The sequence below is a fragment of the Ips typographus genome, linkage group LG14 (genome assembly GCF_016097725.1).
Source record: "Ips typographus isolate SLU linkage group LG14, UJ_Ityp_2.0, whole genome shotgun sequence".
Taxonomy (NCBI): Eukaryota; Metazoa; Arthropoda; class Insecta; order Coleoptera; family Curculionidae; genus Ips; species Ips typographus.
Window position 1 is genome coordinate 3,839,781 of NC_138435.1, and position 20,731 is coordinate 3,860,511.

General features: G+C 35.4%; 2 long non-coding RNA genes across 2 annotated transcripts in view; one reads left to right on the plus strand and one right to left on the minus strand.

Moving 5' to 3' along the window:
• The window catches only part of LOC145737574 (uncharacterized), an 82,998-nt gene that overhangs the window by 7,853 nt on the left and 54,414 nt on the right, over window positions 1-20,731 (minus strand). The window lies entirely within an intron of this gene.
• Window positions 13,198-20,731, plus strand: part of LOC145737576 (uncharacterized) — a 119,351-nt gene continuing 111,817 nt past the window's right edge. Inside the window, exon 1 of the long non-coding RNA XR_014180427.1 lies at window positions 13,198-13,276. This is a non-coding gene — a long non-coding RNA (uncharacterized LOC145737576). The remainder of the gene's footprint in view (window positions 13,277-20,731) is intronic.

Below are 20,731 nucleotides of genomic sequence, written 5' to 3' on the forward strand. Positions count from 1 at the left end.
AAAACTTTTAGGTGGCACAATTAGGCCGCCAAATGGCTTCGTACTGTTCTTGTAAGCTTTTAGTTCACAAAACACAGTAGATTTATCAGTGCCAAACGTATTGCAATAATTTAAACAAATACTACAAGAATGTCTTAACAAGCATTTGCGCAATAAATATCCACTAACATAAACTAAGCTATTTCCATCTACAGTAAGTAAATTTCTATAATCATTAGTTTCAACTTTTAATATTTGCTTATTTCCTTCTTTTTTTTCAAAATATACAATTTTTTGAATAAAATCGGGTGTTATAGTGAGTAAAATGTCATTTATATCTTGCAAGCAATTGCTGCCTTCACTTTGTTCAAAAGATTTCAATACAAGCAGGCTTTTAAATGCCCTGCCAAATTGAATAGGAGTAGGATTTTTGGCATTTCCGCAAGCGTTTCTGATTTGTCCGAAATAATTTTCGAGGCAATCCTGATTTAAGTTGCGAGTTAATAAAAACTTGTAGCCTTTGCTGTGCAATACGTCCCATAGTTTTAATGTGGAGGAAATAGTAATTCTCCATCCATAAATAAATTTTAATCTATTGGTAATATTTTTTTTATTTCTATCGGTAACTTTTAAATTTAAAAATAACGTGTCCATTTTATTCAAAACGTCGATTTGAGTTGAAGTTCCCATACAAGCATGACAATTTTCTAAATTACTTGAATTTAATATATCAAATAGTTGATTCATACTTTCTATAAAGTTGGCTGTTGCTAGGGCTTCTGAGGAAATTTCCCCAGAATCGATATAAGTATGAAGAGCAACCGCAACAGATGGCTAAAAATTTGAGATGCTAACTTTACTTTCATTTTTTTAAAACTTGTGGGAAATATATGGTCATCGCACAGCTTTGGTGCTAATCTAAATTGTTTTGTTTTATCCATATTATATAAGGCTTCTACATAAGACTTGCTTGTGTTTCCATCATTTAAATTGAAACTATAAGAAAAAAGTTGTTTCGCGTTGATTTTAATAAATGAGGCACATCGAATATATAAAATATAATTTCATTGTCGATGAAGAAATAAGGTTTATCGGAAGTTAGTTTAAAATTACTTTTGACTAATCTATAAAAATTGGGTCCTTGGTCAGAGGTAATTGCCAAAACTTTAAGCCCTATGTTTCTCAGTTTACGGATTGTCTCAATGATTATTTCTTTCAAATCATCCACGCCGGTAGAATTTCTAGTAAAAAAATATCCTATCGGTTGTTTCCAGTTATGTGAAATACCTTTTACCATAAGTACTAAAGCACTTGTAGCAATACAGGTAGAACGCTTGTTGTGGAGTTCCTCAAACCCTGTGATAATATCTCTGGATATATTATAAAACAAATTAGATTTTAGTGACATCTCGTCTATTGTTAAAATACAGTCCCTTGATTTTTCAGGCATCACTGAAGCTTTCAGGTTTATAATTTTGAAGATGAAATCATTGAGCCCCGGATATATTTTCCATTTTTGAGTAATCCTACGCAGAGTAACCTTTGACGGAAGTCTTATTACTTTTGAAAGCTTACGATATGCTTTAGGACCTAACAAATATAATGTTAATGAAAACTGTTTAAAGTCGTCGGAATATCTGCTTCCTTTAGGTGCTTTGTTTACAAGGAGTAACTGCTGTTTAATGAACATAGCAGTTTGTGAAGGGCAATTTTCTTCTAAATAACGTACTACATCCGCAAGTTGAATATTTGTGGGTATTTGTTTTCTGTAATTCTTCAACTCCGACAATTGCTTTTTCAGCTTTCGTTTTCTAGGAGTACTTTCCGATAATACCAACGACGTTTGACACGAGGCATCTGATATTAAATAACAAATTTAATCATGTTCCTATTATTAATATATATAAACCGCCATACCTTGGAATGTTTTATGCTCAAATTTGGGTTGCTTAGACACTTGAGATTGTTCAATGCCACTTGAACTGTCAACTAAAAATTATTAAAAAAGAATCAATTTATTTTTAGGTAAAAAATATTTTTTTTTAATTGACTACCTTGCAGATCACTTTGCGTAGAGGATTTTGTTTTGATCATTTCTAGCCTGGGAATATCTGATTCCGATATAATACGAAAATCAGTTGGAATTGCAGTCCTTAGTAACCGTTTTCCTGAGGAGGTAAAGCAGCTATCATCAAAATGATTGCTGCATATTCTTATTTTTTTGTACGCCTCTTCTCCTGTTAAACTCGCATATTTATGATTTGCAACAAAGCCTAAAACGTCTTTCCATTTTTGGCATCTAAAACAGTAGTTAAATGATAGTTTATTAGTTATTTATCGTTACACTTTTAACCAATAATTTAGTAAATAAAAACTAAAAATATATTCTATACCTTATAGGATCCTTAGGGCACCGGAAAAAAGGTACATTGTCGAGATAATTGACACAACAATTATCTACCGAACAATAATACCCATTGGAAGCCATTAAGTTCATTAAAAAAGTCCGAAGAAAATAAACGCTGCAGCACAAATATCGTTAACAAACGAAACTTCACCCGTCTTTATCCCGCAACGTTCAACTAGTCACTGCTAATATTAGATTCTAGCTTGGCTAGTCGACTTTAGGCGGGACGCGAGGTGAGGTAAATTTTACGATTTTCGGAGAGTGATCCTACTGGTTAGACTATTTATATACTCTGGTATATACGAAGTCAGTTGAAACAACTGAAAAAACCAAAATAGTCGGCGTCTTTGTTGAGCATGGGCGGCGTGAAAATAAAAAATATTGAGGGACTCTGTACATAAACGCTTATTAATTGCTTACTCCAATGCAAACTATAAACACCAGACTGCACTGCCTTTAAAGCATAGAAAGAAACTAAAAACAGATTTTAAGCCGCCGACCAATAAGAACTGTGGGGTGACCAATTAAACGGTCTTACGGTGCTTACACGTAAAATTATTTGTGACACCTACTCGTCAAGTCCACGTTGACTCCTCGTAAATTACTATGAGGAACAATCACATACAAATTTGCTCGTTTTTTCCTAGGCTTTATGTGGTGTGTTGATCGAACCCCGTATTTTGACCTGTCCCAACTGACTTCGTATAAACTATACACTCGGAATTTGTCTATTGCATTGTAGTGTCCTCCTGTTTTTGTGTGATTTTTGGAGTCAATTTCTGCCAAAAAATATATAGTACGTTTGAAAATTAAAAAGTATAAGGTATAACTTAAAAAGAAGGTTTAACTTAAGGTATAAGGTTTAGTCCCTTTGGAGCCACATGAATGTTCTGATGATATATGGTATTTTTTAAATAATGCAATGCAAATCAATTCTATTTAGACTTACAATTGCTTCTATAACATTTTATTCATTATGTAGCTAATTTTTTTATAGTTTTATGAAATTTACCGCGCGATCCTTGGCCTTCAAAGATCCATTAATCTCATTTTCTCAATATTTCAGGTTAGGAACGAGAATTTGAAAAACGGTTTTCACTGGCCTATTTGGATGTTCTTTGGCTATTTTTTCATAAAGGAAAAAGTCATATCATACCATTTGTTTTTTATCTTTTTTGGAATTTGAGTTATGGTGTCAAAGCTAGCCCCCTGGCGGAGAAATATTCAACTAAATTAACTATATTTTGGTTGATTCTTATTGCCCAAAAAATGCTTTTTTCGACAATACCAAATTTGTTGAAATTGGTCAAACCGTTAAGAAGTTAAAGCAGGTTATTGCAAAAACAATTAAACACCCCACGCCATCTTTGTTTTTGAAATAACAGAAAATTGTATTTTACAAAAATGATAGATAAATTGGTTCGCTTTAAAAATGTGGAAAAAAAATTCTAGTTTATTGTGCAAAATTTATAAAAAATGCAATTTAAAAATTTAAACTTGCAGTTACGGCCTCTGGTGGTCATTTTTAGAACTTTAAAATATGTTCCAGCGATTCTTCATGGACGATTTAAAATATTTTATCCCAAAGTCATATGCGACGAACGGTTCCCGAGATATGGTCGAGGAACAGTCTTATTGGGTCACCCGGTACATTAGGCGATTCCTTTATATTGACTGACAACCAATTAAATCGAAGAAGTCCCCTATACAGTAATGAATTGAAACCTAAATTTGATTCACATTTTCTACTAATTATGAAATCTTTACAATGTCAAAAAATTTCTACCTTTGTATAAATGTAATCAGGCAATAATTCATTCTTTAGTTTGTACACAAATGCATTGGTATCAAACCATAATTTTTGTTCTACATGGAGTATGTTGAGGGTTTCCTGCATTGCGTGTATGGAAGTGTACCTATTGCATTTCAAATTGTTCTCATTGCTCTGTTTTAAACCACTTGAAACTCAAGTACTTTGTAGTCGGGTAGGCTATAGAGAAATGTCGAGCAGAACTGCAGATGCGGTGACGCAATACTATTATACAACATCAACCTAGTATAGACAAATGGTGTCTTGAAAAAAAAAAATATTTTCTTTGAATATTTTTGCATAACATAATCCGCATGTACTCGGAAATTTAGATTTGGATCGAAAATTACTCCAAAATACTTTATGTTTTTTTCATACGTTATTCTACTTCCGTTCATTTCAATGTATATGTTGTCCACATTTATATTACTAATTCTCTGTTTTCTTCCAAATACGCTGAATTTAGTCTTAGTTACATTTATACTTAGGTTATTTTTAACTACCTCCACTGAGTGGAGGTATTACTTTCCTTCTGATAAAGTATTTATATAAAGTGGTAAGCTTGAATAATCAAAATATCTAAAAATTCAGCTTTATTAAGTATTGGCTTATTTCTTTGAACAAAAACATTGCAGCTTCACAAAGATGTTTGCTTTACAATCATACTACTAGATAGGTAAATATTGTCTCATATGAGTAGTTTCTAGACCTATTAATTAAACTCACAGCAAACTACCTTATTGCTGCTATTACTTTAACGCTGCTTTTAGATAAGACTAGGTATAATACATATTATTAGCTTGAGGTTCAGCAATCGAGTTTACTACACTATCTGATGGTGATTATTATGTTAAACATAAAACAATACTGAAAACTGCAATACTTTTGACTTCTCATTCAATGTTAGAATTGAAATTATCATAATAATGTTAATTTCAGTTAACTTACCTTAAAATATGCTCTTTTGTCCACTGTTGCTTGTTGAAAACATTGCACAAGGTTTCACTCTTGTAAAGCCCTTTTGACCCAACAAGTTAAACGAGACGTGCGTTTATTACTTTAATAAACGCCTTTACCGAGATCTTGTTTCAAAGGTAGAATCAAACCACTTCGTAGAAAAATATAATTTAATAACTAAATAACAGTTAAATCTAATTGACGAAATGGTTGGTTTATCAACTTAGTGAATCGGAATAAAACCTTCGATCATAATTCCCGAAAGTAAACACTTCAAACAGTACCTTTTACATGCACAAAATATTACAATAATTAAATCATACTTACATTTGTTACACAATGATGAGGGCAGCTTTCTGAAGGGTTTGACACTCGCGATTTATTATAATTTAGAAAATGGTTTACTATTTAATTAATTACGAACCCGGCGCGGGTTGCAGAATTCGCTACATTTTGTGGTGCGAGCCGAGTCCTCTGGCTGGGCTCTATCGTCTGAGGCAGAGTCTTCGACTATCTCGGATCGTCTCTCGTCTCCACGCATGTCGAGCTTAATTTATACCCGATTGACTGGCTGACGTAGTTTGTTATTCCTCGTCGCCCGCATCGCAACAGTAGCGGGGATTTGTCATGGCTAAAAATAGCGATGATGGACTATGTGCATTCTGACTGTAACTTTGGCTCGCTCATTTTATTATTTTGCCATCTCCGAAGATCTGCTTCAATTTAATGAAGTTATGCTTTTAAATAATAAGTCCATCTTTTAAATTAATGGATTTTCCATTCGTGACATAATGTTACAGTCTTCATAGTAGGTAGTTTGGTCCTCAATTAGAACACTTTTCTCATGTTTATATCCTTATTTAGTGATTTATGCAGCATATACCAGATGCAGTTCTGGAAAATAGGCACTTGACCACCCTTAAAAAATTTACACTACTACTAAAACTACAAAAACTTGTAGTAATGATGCAGATGCATCAGTAGGGCTATCTATGCAATTTTGTAATCGTACCTGGGGCAGCATCAGCCATAGTATCCCTTATGACTAATGTCTGAACGCAGCAAGCTAGGATTCCAGTAAATTATAGTAGTAATTTTAAGACTGTAGTCTGGTTTAAATAGTCATTGAAGAATATTTTTTTTACATCACCCTGCCTCTAATTTTTGCTGCCACTAATATTTTACAATATTAACAAGATCCATGTTCTGGCATTGTAAAAGAACTAAAAATGCGATTTACATAATTAATACTAATAATTTTAAATTAATGAAAAATGAAATAAAGTTGTAAAAATTAAGGTTTTTTTTTAGTTTCAGAATGGTTTTAGATTGATCAAAGATCAAACCCAAACAAAACCACAAAGAATTACCTTACTAGAGAAGAAAGATTTACGGAGCATGTTTTCGGAAGGAATAGTTCGCCTTCCAATCGCATATTGTGAAGGCGCTGGGCTCTGTGTCAATTATTACACTTACCTATAATAATGGACTGTGCTGTGTTCCTGGTTGTGATGATAGGTTCAGTAGTCGTTTTCGTTTTCCCAATTTATTAGAGAAAGAAAATTTATTTAAAATATGGATTTCAAAAATTAGAAATCCGGCGCCGTTACTAGACCACTTGAGCCCTGAGGAAATGTATGCCAAATATAGAGTGTGTGGGCGTCATTTCCGTCCAGAACATTTAAAAGGTGAAGGGTGTAGAAGAGGACTTACAAAGGATGCTGTTCCGCAGTTATTCCTCAATAGTGGTAAATACATATAGATACTAATTGCATATTTTTGAATACATGTAGAACATAGAACATGGGTGGTCAAAACTAAGGCCGGGATTACCCAACTTCTTAGTCATAGTCACAATCATGAACTTAATTTTTGTCGATAACAACATGTAGTAAACGTCTTAAAACTATGATGATTACAACTTACTATTACTAAAAAGTTGAACCCGGCCCAATAGAATAAGTTTATATCACTCTATTAGTGATATAAACACATTTTTATTATTTTTTGGTTGTTTTTTATTTGCTGTTGATGTATATATTTTGTAATAATTTTTTGTTATTGCCAGCAACAATGCTGTTTACCCGTTGCCCGACAACCGCCTATACAGTGCAGGCCAAAAGTTTAAATTTTCTCATTTTTGTTCGTGTTTTACGACGAAAGGGCTCAAGTTAGAGATCCGAAAAAAATACAGAAAACTAGTCCGTGATAGGTACTACAACTTTCATTATTACGATTTTTCAATCAAATCAACCGTACAGGAGCAACCATTAACAACCCCGGGCACTTATTTTAATTTCCTTATAAGCCAATCGATAGAGCTATTATTTTATGTAATTCCCCGAGTATGTCACTTGGTCAATATCCATACTTATTTACAGAAGGTTTTAGAGAAACAATTGCAATTTAATAAATTGTGCAATTTACCAAAATTTTCCCAATACAGTAATAAAAACCATAGTTAAATGCTGCTTATTTTTCTGGTGAAAAAAAATAAAATAAAATATCTAAAGGAAAAGATGCCAGATATAGAAAAAATTTAAAATTGTTCAAAAACAAAAGTGTACTTGACCTTATTGCTTTAAAGTAATTTCAAAAATATGAGGCCAAATTAAAAGGTCTGAAAAGACTATAGGTTGTGTATAACAGTAGTTGTGTTAATAAATTCGTGGTACAATTTATTATTATTTTTTTTTTATCCTTCTGAAGTTTTAGCTGTAAGACGCCAAAAGAACAATATTGTTAAATTCAGTTTTATAAAAAGTTTTTTTTCAATATTTCAATTTCAATTTATAATTTAGTTTCAATTATTGTATATTCCAATTATTGAAAACGCTCGTAGAAAAGATTATGTACTGATGTGTCGTTGTCGTACCAACTTCAGCCAGAGTGCGGTAAAGTATCACTTTTCGCACTTGTTAGGAAAATAACGATTTTACTTCGCTAAGAAAATGCGGGTCCGGGTGTTAACAAAATTTCAAATTTAGCGATGTAAACGTTAGATATAATACTCGTATCGTAATATGTGTATAATATGAGTGTGTATATCCCATGTGAGTATATCCCTTTTGTTCGAAGCTTTTATTCAATGTGTTAAATAGATATTGGATTTCAATACATTACGTCAGCTTATTATCAAAAGCTCCAAAATCTGATTTTTTGGAATTTAGAAGTTATGACTTTTAGAACTCCTAAATTTTTCTACATCTAAAATCAAGATTTTTTTTACCAAAAAACACTTCAGTATACATTTCAGTGCAACCAATGATAATGCCGACAACTGTAAAATGTTCAACATGTCAACTTCTAATAACAGAAAAATATGGCTTTTCATTTCGAAAGTGAACGGAGATGTAGCAGAGGGTACGATAAAAGACTATATCGCAAAGCGAACAAATTCAAAACCTGATTGTATCTCAGTCAAACTGTGCGTTCCAAAGGAGGGCAAATCCAAGGAAAAATGCTTTATGATAGGGGTGTCACCGGACCTTAAGGATGCAATTTACGACGTGCAATTTTGGCCTACTGGAGTGGCTTTCGAACGATTCAACTTTTCAAGAGGAAAAAATTTTTTAGATTAATCTCATCAAACGCCGAACCCGATGATAAGGCAGGTAAATTAAAATCGAAGAAATTAATTAAATCAGTAAAAATATTACATTTAAACGCGCAAAGTATTAATAATAAAATGCTAGAATTAGAAGTTCTTACATCTGTAGAAAATCCCAACCTGTTATGTATTTCCGAGCACTGGCTTAAAAACCAAGATATTGAAAAAGTTTATTTAAATGGATACAATCTCGAAAGTTAATCTTCTCGGTCTGAGCACCGAGGCGGCGGTACTGCGATTTTTGCTCGAAACATAACACAATCTCCACTCGCACTCAACTTGGAACAATTGAAAAATCTTTTGAATTTTGTACTTGTAAATTTATTTTAGGTAATCAAGAATGTATGTTAATATGTGTGTATAGGCCCCCCAGTGGTGATGTGGATGTCTTTCTTTCTAAGCTTGACGAACTACTGCATGAGTCATGTGTCAGTGATGGCGGACATGTGATAGTGTGCGGCGATTTCAATGTGGACTTTGCTGTCAATTCAGAAATGGTTAACGCCTTATTGCAACTTATGTTATCTTACGGCTTAACACCCCATATTTCAGAACCAACTCGAGTGAGTGCTACCTCATCCACCCAGATAGATAATATTTTTTCTAGTTTCGGCAGTGAAGTTCTGAACTGTTTTGTACTCCAATCGCATATATCGGATCATTACGGGCAACTAATGATGATTCGCGATCCATCAAGCATCGTGCCCAAGCCTCCAAAGGTGAAAAGGCGATCGTTTACAGACGCAAATATTGTTCGTTCAATTGAGCGTCTCAGTACTGCCTCATGGCAGGAGGTCTATGCGACTGTGGGTGTCGAGGCAAAGTATGAATGTTTTTTCGAAATGCTGTTTTACTGGTTTGAAACGGCCTTCCCTTTAGTGGTTGATATTCATAAATACAAACCAAAAAGCTGGATCAGTAAAGAAATTAGAGACTTCTCGGGTCATCTGAAGGACATATGTTTGGTACAAGCAGACTAATGACACAAATGTATACTATCGATATAAACAGGAACGGAAACAGTACAGAAACTTGCTAGCTAATACAAAGAAAGCGCTTTTTGATAATCAGATCTCAAACTCTAATAACAAATCGAAATCAGCATGGAATATTTTTAATCAAATTACAAATAAAATTAAGTGTCAACGCAATTTAACTCTTGAACTTGATAATAATGTGGTCACTGATCTTGAGGAGATATCCAACCTATTTAATATACATCGAGAATTTGTTTCACCTCTGGGTGATGTACGTCAATACCCCACAATATTTTTAGAACCAACAGGTCAGGAAGAGATTTTCAGGCTATTGATGAACTTGCCAAATAAGTTTTCGGCCGGATTTGATGAAATTCCTGTAAAGATTCTTAAGTACGTAGCGCAGTTCATTTCCCAACCATTATCTGATATAATTAAAGAGTCTTTTTGTGAGGGCCATTTTCCGGATTGCTTGAAGAATGCTAAAGTAGTCCCAATATATAAAAAGGGTGATCCCTCAAACATAAAAAATTACAGACCGGTGTCTCTTCTGCCCTCTCTTTCCAAAGCCTTCGAACGAGCAATTTATAATAGGCTATATAAGTAATTTGATACTTTTAGTATTCTTTCAAAACACCAATATGGATTCCTACCTCGTAGATCAACAGAGTTGGCCATATACAGGGTGTCTAAAAAGTCTGGAATATTGCAAATATCTCGAAAACTGCTGATTTTATTTTTCTCAAAATTTGCGTCTTGTTATAGTAAATAACAGCGCATGACGTGAGGGTGAAATGAGGTTCGCAAGTATACAGGGTCAGTCACAAAGTATACCAACTTTCTTAATTCAAACCTAACACACTGTATATTACTTCAGATTTTAAGAGTACTTATAAAGGCCAATTCAACGATATACGATTTTTATTTTTTTTTTTGATTTTTTTTTTGTACCTGCCTATAACAATGATAGGTGTAACAATGACAGCTAACGTCAATATAATGTTAAATTAATTGGCAAATTTTCCTATTACTTAAAATGGTGTTTTTGAGTGAGAAGGAAAAGACTGACATCTTAAGTATCCTTCTCACTCAAAAACACCATTTTAAGTAATAGGAAAATTTGCCAATTAATTTAACATTATATTGACGTTAGCTGTCATTGTTACACCTATCATTGTTATAGGCAGGTACAAAAAAAAAAAAATCAAAAAAAAAAATCAAAAAAAAATAAAAAAAAAATCAAAAAAAATAAAAATCGTATATCGTTGAATTGGCCTTTATAAGTACTCTTAAAATCTGAAGTAATATACAGTGTGTTAGGTTTGAATTAAGAAAGTTGGTATACTTTGTGACTGACCCTGTATACTTGCGAACCTCATTTCACCCTCACGTCATGCGCTGTTATTTACTTTAACAAGACGCAAATTTTGAGAAAAATAAAATCAGCAGTTTTCGAGATATTTGCAATATTCCAGACTTTTTGGACACCCTGTATAATACAGTTACTTATATAATGGAAAACCTTGACAAAAATATTAAAATTGCTGGAATATATTTTGATCTGTCAAAGGCATTTGACAGTATCCACCATGCCCTTTTAATAAAATACGAGGCATCTGTTCTAATTTGCTCGAATCTTATTTGCAGAACAGAAGACAAGCGGTCTGCGTGACAATAGTGAATCGTACATATCACGGCCGAGAGATATTTCTCAAGGAATACCGCAGGGATCCATTTTGGGCCCGCTACTGTTCTTGGTTTATGTCAACGAGCTTGCGGAGCGGTTGAATGGGAATATGGTCTGCCAATATGCTGACGATACGTCCGTTGTCTTGGCAGATCTCTCTGAGAATGCCTTGTCTGCGGCGTGTTCGTTGGCCATCCAAGATATGGAAAACTGGTGCTCAGACAATTGCTTAAAACAAAACTTACAAAAAACTAGTTTGATTAACTTTAGTAAAAGTAAACCAAATTATTCACTTTATGTCCCCTCTCATGGCAAGGCCACCCCAGTGAGTGAGAGCATAAAGTTTCTGGGAGCCACGATGGACTCACAGCTTGGTTGGAAGATCAACTGTCAGATACTCGTATCTAGATTGTGCAGCGGTTGTGCTCTTTTACGCAGACTTCGAGATGTTCTCACTATCCAATCAATCCTGACATACTATCTTTCTTGTATCCAGTCATTGATCACCTACACTGTCTTGTTCTGGGGTGCTTCTAGTAGCAGCGCATCAGTGTTTGTTGCACAAAAACGCATTATTCGTGTGATTTTTAACCTTAAACCCAGGACAAGCTGCAGGCCTTACTTTGCTAGGCTTGATGTACTTACAACCCCATCTTTATACATTTTCTCCCTGGTAGTATTTATGAGAAAGAACCCTCATTTGTTTCCTAGAGGTGCAAGTGAACCCCGCATCCCTCAACACAGGTCAACCTTTTTTGAGAGAAGTCCATCATACAGGGCTATAAAAGCGTACCAAATGCTGCCGCCCGCTGTTCGTGACGCGGGTAGCGTCGCCGTGTTTAGAGAGAAAGTCATCCACTTTTTAAAACAAAAGCAGTTTTCAGTTTTATTGTTTTAATTTTACTAGTTAACATTTTATTGATTATTTTATTTATCTATTTTCATATCATAAGTGTATTTTACTTTTATTACTGCCGGTGTCTTTTATTATTGTATACTGGTTGGTATATCTACTGCATGTTTTGTAACGTTATACATGTATTTAACCATAGTTTAGATCTTAAGATTATTTGTAAAGGTGTTACAGACACCATTTGTACGTTGACGTTGCTTGATGATTTGTATGTATCATTTTGTTGGCAAATAAAGTTTATTATTATTATTATTATTAAATTGGGCCTATTTCACAGATCTGTATCTTATACCAGGTGTCCAAGAGCACCCTGGACATAGGAGATTAACATGGAAACATGAAAAAATCGTAATAATGAAAGTTGTAGTACCTATCACGGACTAGTTTTCTGTATTTTTTTCGGATCTCTAACTTGAGCCGTTTCGTCGTAAAACACGAACAAAAATGAGAAAATTTAAACTTTTGGCCTGCACTGTATAGTCGGTTGTGGGACAACGGGTAAACGGTGGTGCGGTTGCTCGACAACCGCTTATACTTTGCAGGTAAAAAGTTTAAATTTTCGCATTTTTGTTCGTGTTTTACGACGAAAGCGCTCAAGTTAGAGATCATACAGAAAACTAGTCCGTGATAGGTACTACAACTTTCATTAATACGATTTTTCAATAAAATCAACCGTACAGGTGCAAAAAAATCAAAACCGTTTTCCCATGTTAATCTCCTATGTCCAGGGTCCTCTTGGACACCTGGTATATGCTGAATACTTCACTAATTTTCCATGTGGATGAGAAAATACAACTTTTATGAACAAATTGACTTGCGAAGAACAAATTACCCACTAAGAAGATTGCAACAAATTAATCAAGTTGAAGAGTGAAATTGTGTGCAATGGGTTCAACTACTTACATTAGAACAGTGAAGAAAAAAGCAAGTTTTAAGGTCAGTATATTGATTTTACTTAAATTAACATTCAAATAAAAACCAATGCAGTTTTCATAATATTTTATGTTTAATAATTATCATTATACACTTTAGTAAACAGCATTGCTCAACATTGAATTAATATGTATTATACAATGTCTTTGTAAAGTATGTACTGCACCAATTTGATTAAGTGGAAGGGACTTAAACCTAGTTTATAAAACAAAATTTAATTTTAGTTATAGTATTAATATTGGGACTAAGAATAGAATCAATGCTTATGACCAAAGAAGTTTATAAAAAAAATAATTTAATTTTAGTATTAGTAATAACTGAATTCACTTAAAAACCAATATTTTTTATGGCTAATACTAAAATTAAATCTTTTTGCCTTTTTCGCACATGCACTATTCACATCACAAAAGTCATAGTTTTTAGGTACATGATTTTATTAATTTTTTTGTTTTTGTTTTGGGTTCTAGCTTAAAGAAAAAGGATTGCAGCTACAAGCTACAACTTTTTATTTAATATTTACTATTTATGTACTGGCACTTGTTAGTCTATGTCATGTAATAACCTCCATGAACTTATCATTTATAATCACCTTCAATTTTAACAGTGAATACTAATACCTACTAATACTTAAACTAAATTTCCCCACTGGTACACCCACTCTATAAAGTGGGCTGTACTTTTTCCAAAAACACTTGGAACCTTATTTTCATAGGAGGTTTTGGGTTCTACAAACAATTCTCAACATATTTCATGCAACATACTCCATACTGATATTCAATTGTTTTTAAACAAATGTCAAATACACTTTTCAAAATTATAGGTCCCACAACTTTTACATAAAAAAATCGAAAAAAATTAAATCAGCTGTTCAAAATGAACTATGAACTGTTACAATAATCAAGACGGTTAGTTATCTGTTTACATTTTTTTTTAAAATGTCATCAATAATTTTTGGGGATGTTTATCTGATTTATGGAAAATTATTGGTTTCAAAATATCAATACAGTTGTGGTACAAGTTGCATGAAATACTTAGAATTGTTTGTTTCTAGATTCCAAATTATACAAAAATAAAGAAGTGTTGCCATTTAAAAGATCAAAATATTTTAAATACCCAGTTTTTGGGTCCTGTATAATTCCAATTCATATAACACAAACAGCGGTTAATAAAATTAAAAACATAGGGGTCCGAGAAATTTTGTGAAAAGTTAGTCTTTTTAATTTTATTGAGCTTAGGCAGTATGCTTGTTACAAAAGCACTGTATGTAATCTAAATGCATGTTTGAAGGAACAGTAATAATCTAATTTATATAAGTGTCCATACTTCAGATCAAATGATGGCTGTCAAATCAAATGTGGATTGTAAAGCAACCATAAATTACAATGGGTGTAAATTCGATGCATTAGCATTGCTATCTCAGAAAGTATAGTTGATAGAACTTTAGTTAAATGTGATAAAATCTTGAGGGATTCATTAACAAAATAGGTCTACTGTTTATTTAACACAAAATTATAATAACAAAAGAAACATGTGTGAAAGAAGTGTGTACATCGACAACTCAACATCAACTTCAATAATATTGTTGCGAAGCGAACTTTTGATTATTAGTTAGGATTTCTTTAGTTATTTGTTGTTCCCCCTGTATGTTACGTTGCTTTGTTTACGTTCTACATTCTTTTGTCTGTGTTCTAGAAAATCCTGGTTCCGTTGCTTATATAGAGAGAGATTTATGTTATAGCTTAATGAGTGTGAGAGAGAAAGTCAATTTCATGAACATTTGAAGAACACCTGCAAAACGTTGAAGAAATCTTCAAGAAGTTCAGAGGGGCAAACCTGAAATTAAATCCGAAGAAGTGCAGCTTTTTCCAAGAAGAAGTCGAATACTTGGGACACGTTATATCGTCAAAAGGAGTAAAAACCGACCCGAAGAAAACTGAAGCTGTAAAAAATTGGCCTGTTCCGAAAGACAAGCACGAATTAGGAAGTTTTCTGGGATTGTGTTCCTATTACAGAAGGTTTGTTCGTGGATTTGCTGATATAGCCAGACCCCTACACAAATTGACGGAGAATAACCAGCCCTTCGAATGGACTACAACATGTCAGGAAGCCATGGAAGAACTGAAAGTAACCCTTTGTTCTCCACCAGTTTTGGCTTTTCCACGACCTGGGGAAGAGTTTATTGTGGACGCAGTTGCTAGTAATATTGGTTTAGGCGGAGTTTTATCTCAAATCCAAGATGGTGAAGAACGAGTGATCGCCTATTTCAGCAAATCACTATCAAAGCCAGAGAGAAATTATTGCGTAACCAGGAAGGAGCTGTTAGCCGTAGTGAAAACAGTCGAGCAGTTTCACAAATACCTGTACGGACAACGATTCAGACTAAGGACGGACCATGCCTCTCTGAAATGGCTATTTCAATTCAAAAATCCAGAAGGACAAATAGCTCGATGGTTGCAAAGATTGAACACAGAAAGGGACGTTTGCACGGAAACGCGGACGCAGTGTCACGAAGACCTTGTGTAGAAGGTTGCAATCACTGTAAACGCCTGGAGATAGCTGAATTTGGAAAGCCTTGTCGAAGGATCGCTCTGAAAAATGGCATCGCATGGGATCGGGAAAACTTGGCTGCCGATCAACGAGAAGACCCCGATTTAGGACAGATAATTAACTGGAAAGAGCATGGAGAAAGACCAAATTGGGAGGAGATTTCCGCTAAGTCTCCAACATTAAAGGGATATTGGGCATTATGGGAGTACCTTATTATTGATGGAGATTTACTAAAAAGAAAATGGGAAAGTCCGGATGGGAAAGAAGAACGACTACAGGTAGTTCTGCCAAGAAACCGAGTTAGTGACGTACTGAAAAAAGCCCATAGTGGAATTGGTGGAGGGCACTTTGGCATCAACAAAACGTTAAATAAAGTTAGGGAAAGGTTCTATTGGCTACAAAGCCGCTCAGATGTAGAAGATCGGTGTCGGCGTTGCGCAGACTGTTTCAGTAGCAAGGGTCCCAAAACTCGGAGCCGATGATGTATGAAGCAATATAATGTCGGAGCTCCGTTTGAGAGGATTGCCGTTGATGTAGCTGGACCTTTTCCCAAAACTAATTCCGGAAATCGCTGTCTTGGTCGCAATGGACTACTTCAGTAAATGGCCAGAAGTGTACGCAATACCAAACCAGGAAGCCGCTACTGTAGCAGAAGTTCTGGTTGACAACTTCTTCTGCAGATTTGAGAGTACCGAGGGAGCTGCATTCGGATCAAGGGAGTAATTTCGAACGGCAGTATTCACGGAAGTGTGTGACCGATTGGGAATTAAGAAAACCAGAACTACTCCATTACACCCACAGTCAGACGGAATGGTGGAACGTTTCAACTGGACACTAGACAACTACCTAAGGACAGTCGTCGATAACAATCAGACAGATTGGGATCAGCACATTCCGTTGTTCCTGATGGCTTATCGATCGGCAGTACATGATTCCACTGGCAAAACACCACAGTGTTGTCTTTGGAAGGGAGCTTCGTTTGCCAATGGATCTTCTTTTTGGACGACCGGAAGAACCCCCATCCTCTTGTGATAGGTATTCAGAAAAATTGGCGCAACGCTTGCACGTGATCCATGAGGAAGTCCGGCAGAAGTTGAAATTTGCAAGCGACCGACTAAAGACAAGATATGACATAAGGGCCAACAGCAGCGGATTCTAAGCCGGTGATCAGGTCTGGTTATACAATCCTGCTCGAAAGAAAGGAAAGTCACCGAAGCTACAGAGGTCATGGGAGGGACCCTACGACGTTATAAAGCGTCTGAACGACGTCGTCTACAGAATACAGCGAGGACATCGGGCGAAAATGAAAATAGTTCACCTGGATCGACTTGCACCTTACCGACCACCCAAAGCTGGTGAAGTTGATGATCGGGACGATCAACTCCAGGAGGGGGGCAGTGTTGCGAAGCGAACTTTTGATTATTAGTTAGGATTTCTTTAGTTATTTGTTGTTACCCCTGTATGTTACGTTGCTTTGTTTACGTTCTACATTATTTTGTCTGTGTTCTAGAAAATCCTGGCTCCGTTGCTTATATAGAGAGAGATTTATGTTATAGCTTAATGAGTGTGAGAGAGAAAGTCAATTTCATGAATATTTGGAAACTTTCTAGAAACCATGGAAGCCTATATAAGCAGCTGAACCAGGCCTGGTTAGTTAGTTGTTGAGTTGATGGTTGTAGTAAAGTCGAAGTTGTCAGATAACGAGGTTAAAAGTCAGTGTCAGTTTATTGTTTGTAAACAATATACAGTGTTGTACAAGAAGTGTGTTATTAAGGAGTACGACGGTACAATAATAAGATAACATTATAGAAAATATCAGTAAATAATGTCCGTCCTCTTTTGGACGCATTGTTACTGGCACATTTTACTCAAAATTTGTCGACGGATTCGTCAGACCTGACAATTTTGAAATAAGTGTGTTGTAAAGGTTTCTATTTCTTTTCTCTTTATGTGTGGTTTTACATAATATAATAAAATACAGTGTATAACAATAAGAAAATACCGGTAAATAATCTTTGAATGAGTCAGCTGTATGGCGACTTTCCAATTTGCGGTTTCAAGAACTACAGTTCTGAGTGCTCTTTTATGAAAAAAATGTCTGTTACTGTTATGTAGCCCTGCGTAGAAACGTAGGTCCAGATTTCTGTTAAAGTAATATGATTAACAGAATTAAATATTTTCGTCATACGAGCAGTCAATTCGTCATATAAGGGTATGACTGACTGATTTTATATTTTGAGGTTTGTGATCCTCGATTGTCCACACAACAGTCACAAAAACATTTAGCCAATAAGATATATAGCCATTAAGCTGTTTGATTTTTCAATATGTTTGTTCATTTCAAGATAGCCAAATAATACAGAGCCAAAAAGATGTTTACTAAATCGGTTAGGTTGTAGCGCTTTTCTTACGGATTTCCTCGGTTACGTTGCCTCGGGCGCCACCTTCGTTATTTATAGTGGCTGAAGGTCCACTTTACGGTGCCGGGGTAGGCTTTAGACAGCTGGAGAAAGTTCCATGGGGTTCGGGAAATAAATTAAATTAAAACAACTGTTTTCACTAAATGTACTGTATTGCTGCTCTCTGAACTTACAGCATATACTTACGGTAACGGTTACCTAATGTATCGAAAGCTACACTGTTCGGTGGTTCGGGGAAAGCGTGTAACGGTAAAGAAAACTAGCTACGGACTCTTTACTACTTGTTTAGCCTGACTACTGAAAGTTATGACTGTCTAAGACACGGTGTAAGTACGGCGGCACGGTACGGTTTTGTAGAACTGGCTGCTCGGCGCCGGCGTTTGCTCCAAAATCCCAAAGAGCCCCAATTACGTGACCAGCGATGTTCGTCACTCGACCTAATATCTCTATGTCACTCCGATTCCCCGGGGTTCGAGAAACAGAGCCTCCGTTGCACACTGTTTCCCCAGAATCATGCAACAGAGGTTTCAAGTCTCGTAACGTCACAGTCACCCAGCCGCTAATCCCTCTAGTAAGTAAACGAGCTACAGGATTTACAGTTCCCGCTTGCTACACCGTTTCCCCGGTGTCAAACAAACAGGAACAGAACCAGAAAGATTACCTAACTCTTTTCAAAAGAAAGTTACTGTAGCCGGCGCCGTCTTACCAGAAATACCCCCAAACGGAAAACCACGGAAAGATATTGAAAATGCCCCAATTTACAGGTTTTAAAATAACTACAGTTAACGGTACGGTTTTAAAACAGCAAACAGAACAAATACCGGACGGACGATATATGCCTATTTTTTACCTACAGATACGCGGAGATAAGAGATATCCACGGCACGGAACGGCTAGGCTAGTTGGTTTCAATCTTTTAGCGATCGAAGAAACCCCGTTTTCCGGTGCGCGACCGTCTTTTATGGTATACACAAAACCAACGGTGGGGGCTGTTAGTGGCGGTACGGTAGAACGCAACCGAACGTAGTCGGATGACGTCTTTGGTTGGATTGCACCAATTTAGATTTGGAAGTAAACAAACTAATAATATAGAATACATTATTTTGCAAGAAAAACATTAGAAATTGAGATGTTGAGAACAGGATAGTATTTATTTGATTACCATATGTGATCAGTCACTGGGTTAGCATAGGTTCACCTAGCATTTTTTTTTATTTTAGTTAAAAAATAAAAAAAATAACCATGACCATGACCACGATGTAACCACATTATTGATACTTTATGTGATCGGCCAGTGGATTAGCATAAGTTCACATGAGCATTTTTTTGGTTATTACATTTAAAAAATAACACCTATCTTAAATACGATATGAAATTACTTTGATGCGGGCAGTCATAAACTAGTCAAGTTAAATAATAACAGTTTTAACAAGGATTTTATAAAAATAGTATTAGAGCTCACATAAGCATTATCATCTATTTTCAATTACTCAGAACAGATCAAACATATTATTTTTCACAATTTGTGCAACTATATTTAGTTGATAGTTGTGTGCAACATCTGGTGACATCTGTACTCAACTCTATGAGTTAGAAAGTACAGATGGCGTTCCAAAATCTAGGAACAGCACCATTAATGCCGCATCATTCGGTAAACACCGATCTGATTGGTTGAAAATGGTGAGGTTTTGTTTTTTGTTTATCAATCCCAATCCTCTGACCGGTTTCGCCGTATTACGGCTCATCAGAGAGGCTATAGGGCTTGATAACCAAAGAACAAAACCTTCGTTCCAGTATAGTCAACTGGATGCCAGAAATGATAGTTGTGTGCAACATCTGGTGACATCTGTACTCAACTCTATGAGTTAGAAAGTGGTTGGTGCTGTTCCTAGATTTTGGAACGCCATCTGTACTTTCTAACTCATAGAGTTGAGTACAGATGTCACCAGATGTTGCACACAACTATCATTTCTGGCATCCAGTTGACTATACTGGAACGAAGGTTTTGTTCTTTGGTTATCAAGCCCTATAGCCTCTCTGATGAGCCGTAATACGGCGAAACCGGTCAGAGGATTGGGATTGATAAACAAAAAACAAAACCTCACCATTTTCAACCATTTATATTTAGTTGGTTTATTGTTTTTTTGGTCACAGTAACTACAACGGCCTCTTTTTAGAACAGTGTCTGTAGTTGTTGCTGGTTGTGTGGGCCTTTCATAGTCAATAATTTACTTTATTCGTAATGAAGTACTTGCGGCAAACAACTAAGCTCAGACCTTTGATGTAGATGATTATTGACTAGCTGCAATGCTAGGTTTCAAAGAAATTCCCTTCTTCTGATGGAGTGTGGACTGTTACATTTGTTATACCTTACCGCATAAGGCCCATCCGGCTGCTTCCCGACATAAACTTCCAAATTAGAGGTAAAATAACATTTAGAGTCTACTAAAGCAAATATCTTTATTCTATATTTCTTTGGTTTGTTGGGAAT